Genomic DNA, 6,635 nt, shown 5'->3' with positions numbered 1-6,635 from the left:
CTTACGGTTGTGCTTCAATCGGCCTCGCCTGCAGATGGTCACCACCGTCTGCCAACCTTGCTGTTTCTGTGCCCGGGCCACGTACCCGGACACGGTCAGACTGCTCCTTTACCACTTCACTCCTTCACTTTCACTGTCCTAACTCAACTCTCAAACTCAACTGAACTCTTTTCCCGCCTCCAGGACTGTGAACTCCTCAGTGGGTGGGGCCAACCGCCTGGCTCCACCCCACCTGGTGTGGACATCAGTCCCTGGAGGGAGGCAACAAGGATTTTGTGTGTGCGGCTGATGTGCCTAACCGGGGTGTGGGGTGTGTTGTTGCAGTACCTGTGACGTCCTGGCTTGTCCAGGGCGCCACAATAGCATTAGGCACCCCCATGTAGTATACAGCCCACATATAGCAGAGTGCAAACCCAGATAGCATTAGGCGCCGAAAGTCACAGCAGGGAGAATGATGAGAGAGGGAGTGCGCCGCTCCGTCTCTCCTCATTGCTTTCAATTGTATCGGCAACTGCGATGCCGATACAATTGAAAGTGTGATCCTCAGTGGGGGGAGGCTGGTGACAGCGCTGTGAGTGGGCCCCCCCAGCAGCCCAGGGCCCCGGCATTTGACCAGGTTTGCCGGATGCTGACGCCGGGCCTGCCCTGAGGCTTCAGTAACCACAGAGGTACTGAACCTCAGCCAGAGATGTGGCGCCCCTGAGGCTTCAGTCACAACAGAGGTACTGCGCCTCAGCCAGAGGTGTGGCGCCCCTGAGGCCTCAGTTACCATAGAGGTACTGTACCTCAGCCAAAGGTGTGGTATTCCATCCTGGGTACAGAGAAGGTCATCCACCAGTTCACATAAAACACACAACACTCTCAGCAGCTCTCCACCGGGTCAGGGTTAGGGCTTGGTGCCATTAATGCTATGTATAGCCTCCACTGGTGATGGCTTCTCCATCCCCCTAATCCCTGGGGGTGAAGTCTCTTTAGTGGGAGGAGCCTGTAGAAAGTTAGAAATATCAAAAAACTGACCCGCACATCCAACAAATGTGAACAGGTGATAACTGAAAAAACATAGTAACTACAAATGCAAACAGCTGCACACTGAAAAAAAGCCAAAAATGTACTAGGGAAAATATGGCACTGCATTACTGCAAAAGAGAGATATTTAGTTTATGTATTGGCCAATGCATGTAAGCCCAGAACCAACGGCAAGGTATATCTCTGTATTCCGGGAACCTAACTTAAATGCCACTATCTAGGTTAAAAACATTTCTAGTGAGTCTTTTTCTGACTGGGCACTCCGCCCTAAGACCTGACTGTTCCTAACCATTATAGCAGGAGCCTAGCTGCCCATACATGGAGGTTTGTAGTCCAAATAGTGGCATTTTTCCCAGATATGGATGTTTTTAACCTAGATAGTGGCATTTAAGTTAGGTTCCCGGATTACAGAGATCACCTTGCCGTTTGGTTTCCGGGCTTACATGCATTGGCCAATACATAAACTAAATAGCTCTCTTTTGCAGTAATGCAGTGCCATATTTCCCTAGTACATTTTTGGCTTTTTTTCAGTGTGCAACTGTTTGCATTTATAGTTACCTGTAGAAAGTTAGACAGTTGGAAGGAGGAGTGAAGACCTGTGGTCTCGAGCTGGTGCAGCTCAGCCCAGGCACAGGAGAGAAAGGGTCCTAGAGACCATGGGAAGTGTGCCATACTCTGTGGCCTTGTTCCACATACAGCATCAGAGTGGAAGGACTTGGCCGCAGAATGGGGACTGGACTCTAGATTAGACGAGAAGAACCAACGTGCTCCGCTAGTAAAACCGAAGGCTAAGGACACTTCAAGGACCGAAGCCAACTCCACACTCGAATCCGCTGGAAGATGACCACATAGCGACAAGGGATAGAGCTTCAAGCCACCCTATAGGGTCTGTGGACACCGGCTCAGGGCATTGTGTGCGTAGGCGCAAGACAGGTGGGCGAGAAGTCAGCGCAGGAAGACGACCAGGTAAGGAGCATAAGAAAGGTGCACCGGACTTGACCTCCAAACTACCCGGGATCGGCTGAAGTCCATCACAGTAGAGCTCAGCACTCCAAAGGCGGTCACTGATGTCATGTTACCCTGGAACCTGCTACAGTGAGTAAAAACCTTGAGACTGCATCCCTGTGTCGCTCCGTTATTTGCCTGCGCCTCCGGCCCTCCACCCCCGCCATCATAGACTACTACTCTCAACAGCTCTACCTGTGGAGAGCTATACCAGCCAAGCTGCGTCACCATCTGCCCCAGAGGTCCCATCTCTGTCCGAGTACCACAGGTGGCGTCACAAATAACTATCATCATCCCTTGTAAATAACCCCTTTCTTTATAACGACATCGCCGGGGTCACGGAACCGGGCCTGGCCACCGCGGCATCCACACGACCAGAACCGCAGCCCGGTAATGAGTGACCCCACGGCCCAGGTGCGGGCACGCCAACTACAGCTCTGGCAATAATTAAGAGATAACTTCCAGATTTTCAGTTTTTCTGATTTTTCTCTTTATATTTTTGAGTAAAATGTGAATTGTTCTTTATTCTATAATCTACTGACGACGTCTCCGAGTTTAAATGTCATTCATTCTGTATTTATTTTCTGAAGATGAGAAATGGTGACAATAACAGACAATGCACAGAATGCACAGAATGCACAGGATGCACACACTGCACATAATGCACAGGATGCACAGAATGCACATAATGCACATAATGCACAGAATGCACAGAATGCACAGGATGCACAGAATGCACAGGATGCACAGAATGCGCAGCGCTCTCACCTCAAATAATGCAAAGAACACAAGGTCATCATCATTTACACACAACAATATAATAATGTGTTACCTCAGGAAGATTCAGAAATCAATATTCTGTGGAATTACCATGATTATTAATCCCAGCTTTCCTGCATCTTGGCCGCTTTCCACCAGTCTTCACACGGCTTTTGGGGGACCTTGTACGGGTGACTAGTGGGAGCTCCTCTAGTCATTCTCCCAGGGTGTTACGTCACCACCGGAGTTCGCTCCATCGACTTTTGCTCCGATCGCCAGGCGACGCCGTGGTTCTTGCTGTGGATGGTGCTGGTGATGGGAGAGGAGTCGATGCCAGCGGTGCCAGTGGGTGCAGGCTCTGCTCATCCACTGGGCTGGGTTTCCTGGGCATCTGCAGTGCCACTGGCTGACTGTAGGTGGCGGGTGTCTCCCAGCTGAGGTACCATCATTCAGCTACAGCCTATGGGAAGACACCACACCCTTTTTAATTCCCCTCCTGTCTGCTGACCTCTGCCAGAGATAGTTCTGAGAATTCTGGCTCCTGTTTCGTCCTGTGATTTCGTGTGCTGATTACCGCTTGTTTCCTGATTACCCTCCTGCTGCTGTTTTTGTACCTCGCTGCCCGATCCGGTTTTGACCTCTGCTTGTTTCTGATTACGTTTTTTCCTGCCGATTCTGTCCCTGTTCCGCAATTCCTGGTTTAACCCTGCCTGACGACTACTCTCTCAGACTGCAGCCTTCCACAGGTAGTGATCTACAGGGCCCTGTGTAATTCCAAATCCCTGTATAGGGGTTAAAGGGTTTCAGGGTTCTGGGGGTCCTGCTTGGTGAGTGGCTTCCCTCTAGCCTATCCTTTACAGCCTGTCTGAGTCTGTGGATCCAGGCAGGCGTTACACAGGGGCTGCGAGGCCGAAGCGTGGCTGGACTTTAAACCCTCGCACCCCGCTCTTCTTGAAAACAGTTCACACACTAATTTTTCCAATGACTTGGAGATAAGAAGCTTTTTTTCAAACTTCAACTCTTTACTGTGCAACTTCTGTACAACACATTCATCTTGCTGCATCACACTTTTCTTCTCCTGCACCCTAAGGGCGTCAACTCTAACCCCAGCGGGGTTCATTAGGGACTCCATTACTTCATAATCTGTACGCTTTACTGGCTGACTGCTCCCCCAGCTCCTGGGGTTCCTAGAACACCTCCACGTCCACTATCCCCTGCTCTGTGCACGCCACACACGGCAAGCTCACTGACTGCTCCCACGTGGGCTCCCACTCTATCATAGGGCTTACTGACCGTCTGTCTTCTGCACCAGGAAAATAGAGGGTAGCTTCTTCAGGATACAGTTCCCGCTGTCCAAAATCTACCCTCAACAGGGCTCAGTTCCAGGCCTCAGACCGTGACGGGAGGGACCCTGAGGGTCAGCACAATTTCTATGACTTGGGCTCTGTATGCTTGCTCCTACTGGGGGAATAGAGAGGAAACAAGCTGTGGATATAAGTAAGAAGAGGGATATCGGAAGAAGAGGGGATATCTCTTTGAAACGCGTAGAATAAACCATCCACATTGCTTTTATTTTTTGGAGTATTTCTTTGTACAGCAGCACGGAGTAGACCACAATTATCCTGGTTTTTGTCTTGCTCCTACTGGGGGACACTCCTGCTCTCTTCCTTTCTCCTGTTGCTTATATGCACTACTGCCCTCCCTGATCTTAACCCTTTACAACCCAAGAATCCAGGGGTGGAGTTCCTTGTGTAATATCGATACCTAGTGGTCACATCTACATACATACTTCATTTTATTAATACAAATGCAGGAACAGTGCAATGTGACATTAGTACAGGGGTTGTGGCATCTGCGACCCCCTACATTTTCCCTCCTCCTTAACCTTGGCCGTCCCCGGCCAAACACTCCATGGAGTACACCTCTATGTTGCCTGAAACAAATAATCATCCCTAAATATTACAATACGATTCCCCTTTTCTTCACTTACCAAGCCGCTCCCCTCCTGCTGCCTAAGGGATCTGAAGATCCACTCTTTGTCATCAGGCTCTATAAATTAGATATGTAAATACATAAGATTTCTATCTCCATTAAAAGTACACATATACTCGTCAATATAAAAATATTTTAATAACATACTCAACGGGAACTCCAGACCCTTGGGGTCAAGATTAACTTGACAGTTCAGGCCTCCAGGTTATTTTTTTCTTGGGAAAAAAAACACAACCTACCGCAAAATGCGAAACAATAAACTGAAACCGCCGCACAGTTCTTTAAGTTTTCAGGGGTCTTGTGTCTCCCCTGGACTCTTTCATGTAAACGTTGCCAAACAGCTGGATAACTTTAAGACTATGTGCCCACAGGACTCTGTACCCGTGTATTTTGCCCTGCGGATTTATCTGGATTTTATATAAATGAATAAATATTATTATTATTATATTTTCCAGATAAATCCGCAGGTTTCAGCATGTACGGACAATCCCCATGTTATCCTATGGGATATGGGGTGTGCTGTGTTACACACGGGAAAAGAGACAGACAGGGAAATATACAGACTGAGTTTCTTTGTAGCGTTTGATGGTTTTTGTCACTGCACTTGGGGACACTTTCAAAGTTTTCCCAATTTTTCGGACTGACTGACCTTCATTTGTTATAGTAATGATGGACACTCGTTTTTCTTTACTTGCTGCTTTTTTCTTGCCATAATACAAATTCTAACAGTCTATTCAGTAGGACTATCAGCTGTGTATCCCCCAGACGTCTGCACAACACAACTGATGGTCCCAACCCCATTTATAAGGCAAGAAATCCCACTTATTAAACCTGACAGGGCGCGCCTGTGAAGTGAAGACCATTTCCGGTGACTACCTCATGAAGCTCATCAAGAGAATGCCAAGTGTGTGCAAAGCAGTAATCAAAGCAAAAGGCGGCGACTGTGAAGAACCTAGAATATAAGACATATTTTCAGTTGTTTCACACTCTTTTGTTAAGTATTTCATTCCACATGTGATAATTCATAGTTTTGTTTCCTTCAATGTGAATCTACAATTTTCAAAGTCATGAAAATAAAAGTATTTGAATGAGAAGGTGTGTCCAAACATTTGGTCTGTACTGTATATATTATTATTATTATAGCGCCATCAATTCCATGGCGCTTTACATGTGAAAGGGGTATACATAATAGGGACAAGTACAATAATCATAAACAATACAAGGCACAGACTGGTACAGGAGGATAGAGGTCCCTGCCCGCGAGGGCTCACAGTCTACAGGAGGAGAGAGGTCCCTGCCCGTGAGGGCTCACAGTCTACAGGAGGAGAGAGGTCCCTGCCCGCGAGGACTCACAGTCTACAGGAGGATAGAGGTCCCTGCCCGCGAGGGCTCACAGTCTACAGGAGGAGAGAGGTCCCTGCCCGCGAGGGCTCACAGTCTACAGGAGGAGAGAGGTCCCTGCCCGTGAGGGCTCACAGTCTACAGGAGGAGAGAGGTCCCTGCCCGCGAGGACTCACAGTCTACAGGAGGAGAGAGGACCCTGCCCGCGAGGGCTCACAGTCTACAGGAGGAGAGAGGACCCTGCCCGCGAGGGCTCACAGTCTACAGGAGGAGAGAGGTCCCTGCCCGCGAGGGCTCACAGTCTACAGGAGGAGAGAGGACCCTGCCCGCGAGGGCTCACAGTCTACAGGAGGAGAGAGGACCCTGCCCGCGAGGGCTCACAGTCTACAGGAGGAGAGAGGTTCCTGCCCGCGAGGGCTCACAGTCTACAGGAGGAGAGAGGACCCTGCCCGCGAGGGCTCACAGTCTACAGGAGGAGAGAGGTCCCTGCCCGCGAGGGCTCACAGTCTACA

The sequence above is a fragment of the Anomaloglossus baeobatrachus genome, chromosome 3 (assembly GCF_048569485.1).
Source record: "Anomaloglossus baeobatrachus isolate aAnoBae1 chromosome 3, aAnoBae1.hap1, whole genome shotgun sequence".
NCBI classification, from domain to species: Eukaryota; Metazoa; Chordata; class Amphibia; order Anura; family Aromobatidae; genus Anomaloglossus; species Anomaloglossus baeobatrachus.
This window is presented reverse-complemented; position numbering follows the sequence as displayed.